Source organism: Cheilinus undulatus, linkage group 8 (genome assembly GCF_018320785.1).
Source record: "Cheilinus undulatus linkage group 8, ASM1832078v1, whole genome shotgun sequence".
Lineage (NCBI taxonomy): Eukaryota > Metazoa > Chordata > Actinopteri > Labriformes > Labridae > Cheilinus > Cheilinus undulatus.
Genome location: NC_054872.1, coordinates 41,299,190 through 41,315,459, shown reverse-complemented (window position 1 = coordinate 41,315,459; position 16,270 = coordinate 41,299,190). Strand labels below are relative to the sequence as shown.

The following is a 16,270-nucleotide window of genomic DNA, read 5'->3' as shown; positions in this document are numbered from 1 at the left end:
TTCTTCAAATTTAAAGAGCCTAAAAACACAGCAATAATTCTCTGTGAGCAAACAGTGGAAAATGTTGCACACACATGGAAAAAGCACAAAAAGTTCCACTCTCGCACTCTGAGATTTAAATTCTTTGTTTTTGTTTATTTTTATTTTCTTTAATTACCATTTCAAAGCCTGTTTTTCATTGAGAAACCAGTTCTCTGTGCCTATAAACTGTGGTTAAGATTTAGCCTGTGATTGTAAAAGAGTTCATTAAGCGCACAGCAGAGGTGAGGCAGAGAGCCAGACTTGGAGCTGTCTGCTCCCCGCCGAGCTCAACGCCGCCTCTACAGGGAACATAAAACACACAGCTGACAGCGGACAGATAGATGGGAAGACTGAGCATGAGAGAGAGAGCAAAGGAGAGAAAGAAAGGGGATCAGAGACGAGAAATGTGACTCCCAACTTCGTCCTGACCCCGATCAATCAGATCTGCAGTGAAGCCTCCACACTCCTCTCTGTCCCCGTCCACGCTCCTGCAGCATCTGGATCACATCAGCGCAGCAGCCCCAGAGAGAGCCTCGGCACGGGGACCCAGTTAGGCTCTCAGGGAGCAAGAGGGAGAAGTTTTTTTCTTCTTTTACCCTTAAAATATCCCATGGAATTGAAGACAAGTTCAGCAGGCCAGTCCTGAACCCTGTGTAGAAGTATCGTGGGAACGTAACGTTATTTCTAGTAAACAGGGCCGTCATGTTGACTTAGAATCAGCACAGTCTGGTGACTGGTCCCTGCTGTTTTCTCAACAAGCCCCCTCTGACAGAAATACTGTGCCACAGCTTCTCATGTCATCTCCTCATGGCCTCAGGGGGGTTTCTGATATGTTGGGACAGTGACATCACAGCCATGGACCAGGATTATCTTCTCTGATCAAGTGACTCATGAAAAAACATCTCAGATCTCAGAAGAAGTCGTCTCTGACAGTTAAAGCTCTGCCAGAGTTTAATGACATTTCATGCATTTTGTCTCTTGGGCATCATATATCATCTGACTGGTATGACTTTGGAAGGTTGAAACAAAGTTAAGGCCTAAAAAAATTGAAGAAAATAGAAAACATTTCAATGTCAGGATTAGTGAAAGATTTCAGTCACTGGTATGCTGATTTACTACCTTAAAATATTGATATCCTTACAGGTTGGCCCTTATTGCTATTAAAGCATTTGTTCAAAGTGCAACGCAGCTACCCATAAGTAGGCAGGGCTGAAGCCTTAGATCAGCTGGAGCTCTAGCAGCCTCCTCTCGTCGCTCTACTGCCTGGATGTAAAGAAGTTCAGTGTAAACACAGCATCTAGCAGTTTATCATTATTTAGACCTAGTAAATTAAGATTTAGCCTCAGTCCCAAATCACCCTTGACCCAACCACTTAGCATAATCCCAGTGCTTTGCACGATCACTTCTAGTGAAAAGGTGTCCGGATTCTTGTTCGAATGGAGGGGCAGGGTGAAGTTCTAGTGCTACATGGCCCTTAGAGTGTTCTGGGGAATTCAGAATGCCTTGTATTTCACTTGCAAGATGGCTGTGCAAGCATCAAAAGAAGTGAATAAATGTAAGAATTTTCTTTGTAAATAAGGTTTTTGAATCACATAGAGGACGTTACCCCTTGCTAACCTGACATGCCAGATAGATTGTCTCATATATCTATACATGGATATATTAGAAAGTGTTTGGGAAGGGCAGGACTTTTCAAAAACTCTCAGAAGTTGACTGGATTAACATTCTGTCTGTCACATTCAGAGCGACAAGACAAAACGAGGTTACACACATGGGCTTCTCCTGAGATCAGAAGTTACTGCTGCTGTAGTTGTGAATTTTGGAGCTCCTCCGTGAATAAAATTCACGCAAGGCCAGTCGGGACACATGCAAAAAATCTTCCCTGCAAAGACAAGCTTTCAGTGTGATTCTTAGTCATTTTTTAAAAGGAAATGTGGTCTAGTTCTGATGAAAGTGCCACCTTATCACAGTTGCATCTAAGCTAATAGCTACAGAAGCAGCAGCCATTCAATACACCAGCAAAACCCACCTGTAACAACATCAAAACCTGTGCTCAAGCAGTCCGGGAGAAGAGCAAAAACATCTTTTCTGTTATGAAAAGCTTTCAGTGTGGTCTCTCTACCTTTGTTTGAATGAAGAAATGTTGTCCAGTTCTGACAAAACCACCGCTGTGACTAAGTCTAAGCTAATCACTCCACTAGCAGCTATTGTATACAACCACTAACTTTGCTTTCATAACTGATTTAAGCACTGTATGTCTGCTGGCTAGAACTTTGAAAAAAAAAAAATAGGCTAGTATTTTGGTCAAGGCTAAGAAAGGCATCCAAACTTGACCCTTGGTGCTGGCAGAAGCTTGAAATGCATAACTCCATCCTGTATATACCCATGCCTCCTCTCTGTCAGTTTGTGCTGGAGAATGACGTTTCTTTTGATATATGCATTTGTGTGTGGAAAAATGCTCTTATTTCAGAAAGGAAACACACAAATGTTTTACCTTTTTCAAAAGGAGCAAAAGTATCAATCACAGAGATATATTTTAATCACATTTACGACCCCTTCACCTGGTGTTTTACCCATCAAAAGACAGCCAAAGCTATGGTAGGATGGTAAAAACTTTGAAAAAGTGGGGTTAAATATTGACAAGCTTTAGATAAACTTAATATTAAATCAGTGAGTAGAAAATGTAAGATTTAGAGCTTTGATCCTGACTTTAGGTAGATGTTTACTCTGAATCATTTTACTGTAAAACTACTTTCTAGCTCTGCCTCCTTCATGTCAGCTCTTTGTGGTGCAGAGAAATATTTCTCCCACTTCTCATGTGCATATTTGCAATTTAGTTGCTTTACTGTCTTTGGGAATTTTTGGGAAATTTCCTCGGATAAGGAGAAGATTTGCTTGTGGTTTAGTGAATAATACGTGCCTCTCATACTGCCAAGGTCAGCGGTTCAACTCCCATTAGAGCCGCTTCATAAATGTTTGCAAAATTCACTCAGAAGACAACACCTGAGAGTAATAATGGCATGCACTTATGAAATCTGCCCACCATTAACACCTCTACTATCAATCAGGCACACATTTATCAGATTTATACCTGCATTAACTCTGTTGAGTCGCTGGTTATCACTGCTGGAGTTTTGGCACGGTGAGGCCTGCAGCATAAATCAGCTCTTCTGCTTCTGATAAACAGCCTCATACAAACCCTTCTACCCACCATCAGGAGTTAATTCATGTTCTGGCACAAACGCCTGAAGAAATCTGTGCCACAAAAACAGGATTTTATGAGAACAGGCATATGGCTTTTATTAAAAGGAGTCATCAACTTCACCAGCCACTTCATTGGACTGGGGCTAAATATTTTTCATTACCTTTTTCTCATTTTAATTGAGCTTCATTAGGGAAAGGCTTCAAACCGCATGGGAATTCTTAAACACTGAGAAGAGCGTGCTTAATGAGTGCAGAGGGAGTTGTTTTGAAGTCAGTCGGTGTTTGCATTGAATGTTTGGGTTACATACAGTTGGATATAGACGGGAGGGGGGCAGGTAGACGTCTGGGCCTCCAGGTGGTTCTACAATCATCTGGAAACTGGACTCTTCAAGGAGGCAACCCTGGTTTTTAGAGGTACAGAGAAGGCCAGGTACTCTAAACACTAAGTTTTCATGAAAATTCACCACATGTGTAGACTGATTGATTCCTCCCCTTTCCTCCTTTTAGTATAATAGTTTTCTTCTCCATTACAGGCAGTCCTAAGCTATCATTACTTCCTTAGAGCTTTTTCCAGACTGCAGCTCTGAACCTTTTCACTCGGACAAGCCTGGCAATGAAGCAGAAAAGCACAAGAAGCATGATGTATGACGGCAGGTTTTCCGTTAAGTTTTGAGCTGCAGCAATGTCGGGGAATTATGATTTGAGGAGCAGTTCACAGGATGGATGTTTATAGCTAAGGGTTAATGGTTTTGGATGCAAAAAATAAATAAAGGTTAGAGAAGAAAAATGTTCTCTTATAGCCAGCAAAGAGATCTGTAATCTCATCTTCGCTACTAAGAAGTTACATAACCTACCACATGGACTTCTGTTTCCACTGTAAAACCACTTTCAACAAAATCTCTGTGCATGCAAACTGCAGGTAGGGACAATGCTGATACTACATACTTCACATGGCCCCTCTCAGGCTCCCCCAAGCCTAACTATGTAGCCTGATGGGCAGCAAGAGCCGGGACATCATGGTGGATTTTCAAGTGGGAATCTCCCTTTGTAGGTGTTTTGTCTGAACAGTCCATCAACATCTCTGATGGCCGCGCCCCTGCATGCTAGCTCTCACCACCTACCAAACACAGCTACAGAAAAAACTGATCTTATCAATCCTACCACATGGCTATCACAGCCCAAACAGCATCATCACCTTCAACGGACCCACTCTCCATAAATGCAAGCTCCAAGTAGTGGCAATGCAGATACTACCTTTCATAGCCCATGGCCCTGATACTGGCCCCCACAAAACAAACAACTGTTCCTAATGCCAACATTACAGATGAAGAATAACTGCAAAGACAACTGCTAGTTTAAACTTAGAATATTAATGCAACAGCCCTCTTCTTCATCATCATCCTCAGATTTGTTATCATCACCATGCTGGGCAACAAGTACTTTCTACCATATTAGCCTCCTTTAGTTGTGTCTTATTTCAGGGGCTGCAGCCTGCAAGGGACACAGCCTATGCAGGCATCACTGAGTGGTCAAGCTGCTCTGAATAGAGATGGTCTGGTCTAACACTGTGTCCTAACAGCATGCAAGGATTAGACATTGCATTGCATCGTACAATGTTCACACTGCATTCATTTAAATACAGTTTTCTGCCCTGTGAATCTCAGGTTATGAAAAGTGGAGCTTGTTAGTGGATAAAACTCATGCTGAGACCAATCAGGAACAGTGCAAAAACATCTCCATCAAGAAAAAGCTTTCATTAGCTACACCCAAGATAATTGCTACACCATTGCTATCAGCTTCCAGTGCAATTAATTGGCAATTGGCAATCAATGTGCCAATGGCTGCTGCCTCATTCTCCTCAAGTGCCACTGATTAGTCAGGTCAGACCTGGCCAAGTCATTTCAGATTGGAGCTTTGCAAGATGGATTTGTCTGATAACATGTGAATTGGGCCAATCCATCTGCTCCGCAAGGTTAGATTGCTTTTTGGCTAGAGCTTTTTTAACCTCCTGAGATTTGAGTTTTTGTTTTAAATGCATTTTTAGTTTCTCCCACTTATTTGGGATAATTAGGACCTGATAAGTTTAAAAGCTCAGCCTTATCTTTGAACAGGAATTAATTTTGACCAAAAATGATGTCCAATATCAACACAAATTCCCTGAAATTCCCAAGAAGCTACCTGAAGTTTATGTTAAAAAAAATCTTAACATATCTTTCCAATATCTTTTAAGTTTCCAATAAAAAATACCCTAAATTTTCTTCAAATATTCCTCAACTGTTTCAGTGAAACTTCATCATAAAGCCTGAATTCTATTAAATATGTCCCCTAAAATTCCACGTATATTCCTGTAAATTAAAAAAAGAAATCCCAAAAAATCTCTGAAATTCTCCAATATATTTCCCAAGATTCCATGAAAATGACAAAAAAAATCCCCTCAGATATCCTGACATATTCCCTGAAATTTACAGAAAATTCTAGATATCACAAAGGAATTCCCCCCTCCTAATTCCCAATCAAATTCAAAAAATTAAAAAATAAATTTCCTAAGTTTCCTTAAAAATACCTTAACATTTCAAAGCAAATAAACCTCCAAAAAATCAAATTAAATTCCCCAACATTAAATACATTTCCCACATTTACAAAAAAATTGTCACTTTGAAAATATTCCAATAAAACTCTCAAAAATAAAAAGTGTCCCAAAACTGAAAATACTTTATATTTACAAAAATATTCATGAAAATTCCTGAAAATTAGCCTATACGGTATATTCCCCAAGTTTTTCAAGTGAACAACTAAATCTGTAAGTGGGCATTCCAGACAATCATCACAAAAATTCTTAAAATTATTATGTTATAGGAAAGCCAGAATATAATGTCCTCATATGTGTCTGCAGGGTCTTAGAAGGTTGCATGCGAACACACAATAGTGTAGAGCTTTTTATAGATTAGACTTTCATGGCTGTTAGCTGAACAGTTATGTCTCTGTGTTGACACAAATCAGAACAGAACATTTCAAACACAGATCTGGATATTAAAAAAGCTAACAAGCTCTGTTGAGTAAGGAATATGAAATCTGACACTCCTGATGCCTTGTTATCTTCTTCTTTCCTTGTTCCTGTCTCATCTCAACACAAGAAACAGAGAGGTAAAGCATGCTGGTGGGTACATTGTATAACACTGTATTGCTCTCATGCTGTCAAGATGCTACAGTAGTAATCTGTATTAATAAGCTGAAGCTCACCTGCATTTTCTCCAGGTAAGATACGGTGTGAGAAGGAATCCTAGTTTGCTTTAGCAGTTGTCCCGTTGATGTACAGATGATGTACATTACCCTGATTATTAGTGTCAAACACTTTATCCACAAATGTAGATCTTTAGACCAGACTACTGTTGCCAGTCTTCCTGAATAAGAGAACAAGCTTTAAGAAAAACTGAAATGTATTCAGATTAATCAAGCCTTGTTAATTCAAGAAGCTTTAACTAAAAATCCTGATTCCTGATGAACCATTGGACCTCACTTTTGCTCTCATTTTGTTCCATTTAGTAACCCATGCTAAGCCTGAACATGACTTTTCTTCCCTAAGGTGCACTGATGAAGAGTCCAATTGTACCATGAGCTCATACATGCTGGTTTACAGTAAAATGAAATTGTCCCTATTTAGAGGTTTGAAGATATGGTCACCCTGCCTCTAAAGTTGACATGATAGAGTGAAATATGTGAAGCTGAAACCAAGATAACCAGAAAGGACAATTGTAGAGGTTCCTCCAGCATATTTCAGTCCTGTTTGTGATGTAAAAAGCAGAAAAATCCTTCCCAGCACAAAGACCTGTTTCATGTGGCTCTGTAAAGCAACAGAAAATAGGCAAAACGCCACACACAGGCAAATGTGCATCTACACTTACACACACCCAGAGCTCTCACATGCACAATCCAACAACCACTACACTTTCTGTAAGTGTTTCAGCACTGATGGTGTGTTTTCATCTTGAGACATTGCACACATTAAATGAGTCCCATACGCTGCAAAGAGTTCAGAGAAAAACTATTTTTAGTGTCTGAGGACATTTCACTGTTTCACCGAGCTTCTCTTGACTCCTGTTGGTCAGAGCTGCGGCCCACGCGTACAATACACCAAACGTACCATCTGAGGAATGCTGGGAGACGTTTAAAAGACCCACAATGCTCTTTTCAGAACCCCACAGGGGCTTCAGTGAAAACAAAGCCCAGATGGAAACAGATGCAGGTTTTATATGGAACCTCACTGGACACTCGTTTCTATGTTATATGTATATTCTAGTAGGTTGAATTAAAGGCCCTTTAGGACACCTTTAGGAAGTGCTGACAAGTAAAACACTATTTAATATTCTTTATGCAAGAGAGACATTGTCTTGATAGATGAGTATTTCAATTAGCCTGTGTGCAATAATAGAGCTATACCATCTTCAAAAAAGAAGATATCTTTCTCTAATGTCATTAACTGGATCAACAGTTAATAGGGCTGTGTATTGGTAAGAATCTGGGGACATGATCCATATCGCAATACAGGGGTGTCGATATATTGGAATATATTGCAATACAATGAGTAAGTATACTGTGATTTTTTTACAGTAATGTTTCAATAGCTTTCAGTGTGGTTCTTTGCTCCCCTGTCAATGAAGAAAAGCTCTCCAGATCTGGTTCTAACTATTGTTAAAGCTACTTCTGAGCTAACAGCTACATCAGTGCTAACAGCTTCACAGGCGGCAGTCGCTGCTATCGTCTTGCAATACAACTAAACAACGCTTGCTACTATCACTTTTCAGTCCAAGCAAGTCAGGAGAAGAGTGGAACAGCTTTTTCATCATGAAAAGCTTTCTGTGTAATTCTATAGACTTTGCTCTTGTTTTAATAAAAAACTGTGGCCCAGGGCCATTTAACTGCCGCTATGACTACATCTGAGGTTACAGTACAACTAAACCCCACTTGTAACTATCAAAAACTCAGGTTGGGAGAAGTCGGAAACATATTTTCTGCCATTCTTTGCTCTTTTTGATAAAGAAATGTGCTCCAGTTCTGATAAAACTGTTGCTATACTGATGCTACATCTGAGCTACATCAGCGCCATCCATGGCTACCCCGGCCTGTAGCTACTGTCTCATTCTCTTTAAATGACGCTGACGGTCTTGTCCATTTTCAGACCTGGCACAGTCGTTTCAGATTGGAACTTTGCAAGATGGGTCTGCCTGATGATGGACATGGAATCTGGACGATCAAATGGCCTTGCAAGGTTGCAACCTCACGAAGCATTTCCAGGTCAAGAAAAGACCAGAAGCGCTACTCAGCTCTTTGTTTGAATCGAGGACTTAGTTCATGAAAAAAAAACTTATCATACATTTAATCAATGTTTTGGTTTCATGGATGAATTTCTACTAATAGGGGGGAAAAGCTGTTCAAAAAGTAACCTTCCAGGTTCACACTGCAAGCGATCCCAGAATGCATTGCAAGTAGCTCAAAGCTTGAGCTAGGAAGGCTAATTTTAATGAGAAATTCATAATGAGAAATTCATCCATGAAACCAAAACATTAGTTTACTGTTTAGTAAATACACCTTATGAGCCATTTTTGTTTGAGTCGCCAATCAAAACAGGAAGTAAACAGCAAAGATGGACAGCTGATCACTGTGGGTCTCTTCTCATCATATTGTGTTATTGTTTTGATTGAGAGCCTCCTGGCAGTGGAATTTACATATTATATTTAATACAGTAATAAAAAAGAAGAGATAAAATAAGTGAGATTTTCTGCAGCAAGGCTAGCAGCACATTGAGGATGTAGCCTTCAATGCACAGCACAACATAGGCTTAAAGCTTTCTGTAGACTGCTGAGTTTCTTATAATGGCAGGGTTAATATGGACCAAGGCTTGTCAAGAACTGCTTAATATGCAGACTATACAGGTGTGTTTACGTATATATAGATATATAGATATAAATATTTTTTACCCTTTATCAATGTAAGTAATTAATCTTCTAAGTGACTACTACTAGCAGTTATATCTTTTTAGCTTTTCTCTGCAGCCATTTCTAAGTAGAGGGAATTGGGGCTTTAGTCTATTTAGATGCCACTTATTGTAGGTATTTGGTCACAAGTAAAAGATTTGGATAAATTCAAAGTGATAAAGGAACTAAATCAATAGTCAAACTATAACCAAGTCATTTGACTTCATCCCATGTATCTGCACAGACATTGGTAAGAATCCCTTTTAAAGATGAAGTGAGTTTTGTGAAATGCTCGTGGCACAAGAAAAAAAGTCAGGGGATTGCAACGGTCATTTAAATGTATCTTTAGGACAGGCAGAATTCTATTTTATTTTTCCAGGAACCATGTCACAGTTTTAGAAATCAACCAGGCCAGAGTAGTGAACCAAACCATAACTGATTCTATTTATATGGATTACAATAATCAAATATTGTACACTGCCTTCCCTGTTTTAATTTTATCCTCACAAGTTGGATTAAAACTAATGACAGGATCTATAAAAAGAGGTTTCACTTCTGCTAGAGGTCTGAACTAAGCACATGGCACTGATCAAACTGTTTGCTTCTCTGTTTCCATTCTTTCTAACCTCAAATTTCTGCCTTTTTTGTTTATTTCTGCGCAGTCGCGGTGCTAATTAAGGTAGAAAATATTAGTCACTCATTGGAAGGGGGAAGAAAAAAGGGAAAATATTCTTGAAGGAATAAATATTGGCTGCAGTGTTTAGAAACACAGAGAGACGGAGAGAAAGAGAGACAGTTTTGCCAAATACAAGTTCACATTTATGTCGAGGTGCTCTGATGTCAGTCAGACACAGACTCGACACAGTATGCTTCCTTCTGCCAGACGCTTTGTTTGGAGCCATATCTGAGCTCATCTTGGCTCTGCAGACTGCAGCATGTCAGTCCAGAATCAATAACATAAAAAGTCAAAATGCCTTTGTTCTTTGCACTATTTTAAGCTTCAACTAAAGAAAAGACAACACGCTGAAATACTGCCGGGTTTCTTCACTTTCTGCCCTGAGTTATGACACAGCTCCTGCAGGTGTAAAGCATTCCTGTTCAGCTTAGAGGTGTGAATCACACTGATGATAGTTTATAACCTGGTTCATGCTTTCAAGGTCATAAATTACTTGAAGATCTGCACCAGATCTCTCACCAGTGTTACGTCTGTTGTTTAAAGTTCATTAAAGAGCCACAAATAAAAACCAGAGAACCTGACGACGAAGGATGTACAGCCAGAGCAGAGATGTTTGCTATTTTGCAAATATTTCAACAGAAAACAAAACTGGAACCTGACATTGTTTGCATATAAAAAAGATGCATTCAATTAGAAAGGCTTTGGAGAAACATAAAAGTATTTCTTCTGGGGATGCTTTTTAATAAAATCAAGAAACTTGGAGAGCTGTTTAAGTGAAGGCAGGTGTTCTTTGTAAAAATGTGTTTAAAACATGATATCCATTTCCTCAACTCTGTCACTGCAGTGCAAATAAAAATGTCAAATGTTACAGAGCCAATGACAGTATTTAGAATACATTTTCAAGTGTTTGTATTTTCGTGTATTACTGATTAGTGTTTTAATGAGCTTAGTAGTCCCTGTAGTGGAGGAAACTTTCAAAATAAAAGCAGCCAGCCAAGCTCGTCAGCATAAAGTTGAACTATAGGGAGTGATTTAATCAGCCGAGGCTTCCCACAGGGAGGGACAGGAGTGGTTTAACTCTATTATAATGCCATTAAAATAATAAGAGAGCAGCAATGAAGAGTGATTGCTCGTGTATCCGAGTTAACTCACTTCTTCTCTGCCCACCCAGAGTGAAGCCTCTACTACAGTGGTCCCAATTCTTTTACAAATAAAGATCTACTAAGAGGTTAACGAAGAAAGCAAAATACCCAAATTCACTGTGAAAAAACAGCTGTTTACTTCTCAAATCACATCATTTCATTTTACCACAATTGAGATTGTGAGTGCAGACTTCAGTCTGTCAAAGCAAGAAAAAAGGAAGGAATGAGACACAAAGTCATACTCTTATAGGTTTTCATTTCCATCCATCCATCCATCCATCCATCCATACATCCATCCATTCAATCAACCCATCCATCCACTCAACCCATCCATCTATCCATCCATCCATCCGTCCGTCAGGCCATCCATCCATCCATCTATCCATCCATCCATCCATCTGTCCATTCACTCAACCCATCCATCCATCCATACATCCATCATCCATCCATCCATTCACTCAACCCATCCATCCACTCAACCCATCCATCTATCCATCCATCCATCCGTCCGTCAGGCCATCCATCCATCCATCTATCCATCCATCCATCCATCCATCTGTCCATTCACTCAACCCATCCATCCATCCATACATCTATCATCCATCCATCCATTCACTCAACCCATCCATTCACTCAACCCATCCATCCATCCATCCATCCATCCATCCATCCATCCATTCACTCAACCCATCCATCCATCCATCCATCCATCAATCCATCCATCCATCCATCCATCCATTCACTCAATCCACTCAATCTTTTCCAGCTCCTCCTGGGGATTTCTGTTCCTTGTTTTGGGTCAGCTCTGAGGTCTCCTCAGACCCCTCTATTCATTTATTCCTGTGTCTATAAAACTCTTAAATATCAGCAAATAAGGCATGAATGGCAATGCGCTGGACTGTGATTCATTTTGCAATTTTGACCCAGTACTCTGACAAGCTAATGTTTTTTATACTCTACACTTTTTTTCACATGCTTGGCTTTCATGAGATCTGAATTCTTATGTAGTGAGATATTTCAGTTTTTTATTTTTGGTAAATTTGCAAAAAAATTCTAAATTCTGTTTTCACTTTGTCATGATGGGGTACTGAGAGTAGATTAATGAGAACATATATATTTATTTTAACTGTAGCATGAGTCTGCAACATAACGAAATATTTAAAAAAGTGAAGGGGCGTGAAGACTAAATCTGTCTAAGAAGAGAGTCTGGGAGGCCTGTCCCAGAAAAAAAAAAAAAAATTGTGGTTTCCCTCTTTATTTCCTGCCTTCTGGTGTATTTTATGGACTTAAATGCCATAAAATTGTGAAGGAAAACATCAAACCAATTGTTTCATTTAGATAACAGCCTAAACGTCCTGTTTTCATCTCCCACATGAATTTTCAGTCTGATAAAGCCGATGAAAAAAATGTTTCCTTCTTCACTTGATTAAGATTTTTATGTGTCTGGATGATTAGCATTAAATCTTTATCTTTTCATCCAAAATTTTATCATACGAGTACATAAGAGTGAAGTACAAAACAAATGTTCAAGAGTAGGGCTGAACGATTTGGAAAAATAATCTCATTGTGATTTTTTTCCTCCCAATATTGCGATTCAGCATGCTATTATTCCTTGAGTTCCTCATCTCAGGTAATTTCCAACAAACACCAGCAATGAATGATTATACATTACAACCAACACAATATTGGATTAAACAAGAGCTTCATTCTGAAAACTTATCTCGTCATGACGATTTTAACTCATGTTGCAAATTCGATATTAATAGTTGTATTAAAGGGAGTGATAAATTTTGTCATTCTCATATTAGATAAGAAAAAAATATGTGAAAGTATGATTTCTTGTAGACTATTCTAAAAAATGGCATTTAAATGATTGCATGATATGTATTGCATAACATCTCTGCTGTAAACAAAGTTCTAAATTTGTATTTCGACACAAATTTCAGGTTAAAGAAATACTGCACCCTGTGATTTTGAAAACTGCAGCAGGCCATATTGCTATTTAATCTAATTTATGATTAATTTCCCAGCCCAATTCAAGAGTCTGACTAGCCCACTCATACAAAAAATAAATAAAAAAAAATTGGTCATTTAGAATCTACTTGTAATGTCTCAAAGATCTATCATCAGTAGATCACAATCTCCAGGCCCCTTACCTCTGCTCTACAAAAAACCTCCTCAGATTGATCTCCCTGATACAAAATCTAACTGCAGGCTTGCTGAACCCCCTCAAAGAGGCCCACAACATGAAGAAGTAATTGAGAAACCAGTGCACACTGCAAAAAAGTGAGCATTTAAAATTGGCTTTAACCTCCAGCAGCCGACAAAGGAAGGGGACCAAAATCACATCAAATGTTTCCTGGCAAAAACACGGTCACACTGCAGAAGATTAAAGCGTCGCTGTGCACCGTAACACTTAAAAGTTGGCCAGTAAAGCTGCGGTGTGTATCAGAGCCTCAAGGAGATTTAAATGATCAACCTCTGACTGTGATCGTACTCACGATCCAGAGATGAAAAAACCTTTAGTTAAAAGTTTGCATCACAAATTTACAGTTCAGCTCATGGAATAACAAATCTATAAAAATGCTGGAGGGCAAAAACAGACACAAAATGGAATAAATAAGCCAGTCCTCCATGTGACACATCAACCACAGTCCCCTCTCCCCCCATCCCACCCTCGCACTAAACCAGAGTTACTGTAAACTGAATATAAAACCCATAATCCTTTGCATCTGGGTTCTCTGCGTGGAGGACGGGTTCTGCTGCTAGACCACAGATAGGTTGGCACACACTCCCTGGTTGCTGCTGTGCCTCACGTTGGGCGGGTGGGTGGCTGCTGAGCCCCTTTTACAACACACTGGAGAGAAAAACAATGACATGCCACACCCTGAAATACAACGCCAGAGCACGCAGTAACTCAAAAAACACATATTTCATGGTGTTCGACGTGAATTTTGCCACATTACAAAGTGTAACCAGTGAGAGATGGCGCTGCCTACATCAACACGTTCTGCTCTGTTTACAGTAAAGACATCACAAACGGTAAAAGGTGGTACTCTGCCATAAAAGAGCTGAACCCCCCCACTCTGGAAAAAGCCTCTGAGTGGAAAACTTGGCAGCTCAAGTGCAGTTGGTCCTCGGGGGAGTTGCGTGACAGAAGTATGATGTAGCGAAGGAGAAAGGAGGAGGAGGCCCTGCACAGAACTCAGAAGCATGATTTCGCTGAGTGAGCTCTGCAGTGTTTTCTATCTGCAAGATTGAAGCATGAAATGAGACACATATGAACTTTTGACCTCTACAGGAAGGCTGCAGAAATTCTGCAAAGTCTGGATTTCAGACCTTTAAACGGTCTCAGTTTCCCTCCTTTAACTGCGCATCTGTATCTTAAAATTGTAACAGCAGATCTCCACAGATTTGCAGAAGTTTCCAGAAATAACAAGGGAATAAATAATTTGGATTCTGGTCAAACTTCTTCCCATCAGGCTCTTAAATACAACGGCAGATGCCCAGTGCAGCCTGCCAATCCAGCCCTGGGTCTGAGTTCTTTTAAAGCTCTCTTAATTAGGGAGCTGCAATGGAAAAAACTAATGAAATCACCTCATGTCAACTCTATGTCATCTCTACAACAGCTTCAGGCCAGCTTTTGTTTGGCAACCTCAAGCATTGTGGTCTGGGATCCTTTTCCTCCCTCAATTTACAGCCATTCAAGTTCAGCTCCAGGGGAAGTTATCTATATTCATCCAGAGCTCAGGTCAGTTAGCATCACTTTACTCAACTGCTCGTACATTTAATCCCACAAAAGGTAGTAAAAGTTGAAGCTAAATCATGCAATCTGTTTGTCAAATGTGATCTGACACACAAAACGTTCAACAGCTGCAGGATAGAAAGAAGATTGGCAGAGAGAATCAGAGTCTCTGTACCTTAGCCAGTCTTTAATCCTTCATGTTTACTTTAGTGATTCTCCCGATGAAGAGGAAGATGCAGAGATGCTCTCAGCTGTCTGTGTGGTCAGAGTCCTCGCTGATGTTTATCCTCTTCACCTTTTCAGGAACTTTACTTTGATGTTGGTTTGAAGAATTGGGAGCTTACAAAGCTTTGATTTGTTAATTTCTTCAGCCTAATGTGAGAGTATTAATATGACCCACCAACAGAGGAACTGTTTTTTTGTATCACAGTAAGAGCAGAATTCCTGTTGGTCCATAATGGGACTGTGTTGTGCTGCAGCTTGTTAACCTTTCATGGGGCAAGGATCCATATATGGTCACTTCAGTAAACTTCATTCCTTCCCCCAGCTCTCTGTGATAGAGTAGAACCAGAATGATTTTCTCAGCCAATCAGTGGAAATCAGGAAAGTGACATCACAGCTTCCAACCAATCAGCAGTGGCCCAGAGCGTCTGAAACTTCCTGTTTCCTCCAGAACTTGAAAAACATCTCTTTTGCTCCCAAACAAATGGCCCTGAAATCCTAACTAACCGTAATAAGCAGAAGAAATTCACATTATAAAGGTGAATAGTAGAGCTAAATGTCAAGATAGGTTTTGTTTGTGTAGGATTTCTAGCAATAACTGAAATTGTAGCATTTAAAATGGATAAACAATATTCATACAACCCCTCGTTTAGGGGTGTAAAATGTCTGCATCAGTGGTTCTAAACTCAGGGACCCATTATGACCACTTTGAGGGAAATCTCCAAGTTTTTTGAAAATGTTTAACCACTCAAATTTACTCAGCAACGATTTAAAAACCAGAATCGAAAAAACAAATTACAGCCATTCGAAAAAACAACAAAAACAATTTCTTGAGGAATTTCCTTGTTATTTTGGCTAAACCTAGCAGTGTTATTCAACGAAAAGTTGATAAATAAGAGGAAAGATTGAGAAAATGCTAAAATGTTATCTTAATCTTGGAAAACCTAAAACATGCACGTATGATTTTACTCTCTGTCCACATTCCGCTTCTGTGTACAGAATCTCTGCAATGGTTTTGTCCTGGCACACATTAGCAACCACTGGAAAGAGCCCTGTGACCCACGTTTGGGTCCTGACCCAACAGTTGAGAACCACTGGTCTATATAAAAACATACAGCCAACCATTCTAATGGTATTTCTATGACAAATAAGTCATTTTAATGTAGGATAAAAGTAGTTTATAGTGTAGTTAGATGTTTCCACTGGTGTGTAAAAAAATTAAAGAGTGATCCTGTGTACGTTTTACCAATGTATAGAAAGTTTCAGGGCATAAAAACATAAAATAGGT

The 16,270-nt window shown here is 39.5% G+C and overlaps 1 protein-coding gene across 4 annotated transcripts in view; it reads right to left on the bottom strand.

Annotated features, from left to right (window-relative positions):
• pear1 (platelet endothelial aggregation receptor 1) overlaps positions 1-16,270 on the bottom strand; it is a 93,106-nt gene that overhangs the window by 42,391 nt on the left and 34,445 nt on the right. The window contains exon 1 of one of the 4 annotated variants that reach the window (XM_041792960.1): positions 14,936-15,161. The exons of 2 other annotated variants lie outside the window; for them this stretch is intronic. The gene's annotated coding sequence lies outside the window, so the exon portion shown is untranslated. Of the gene's footprint in view, positions 1-450; positions 525-14,935; positions 15,162-16,270 lie in introns of those variants that run through there. One more of the 4 variants, XM_041792961.1, reaches the window with a different exon arrangement.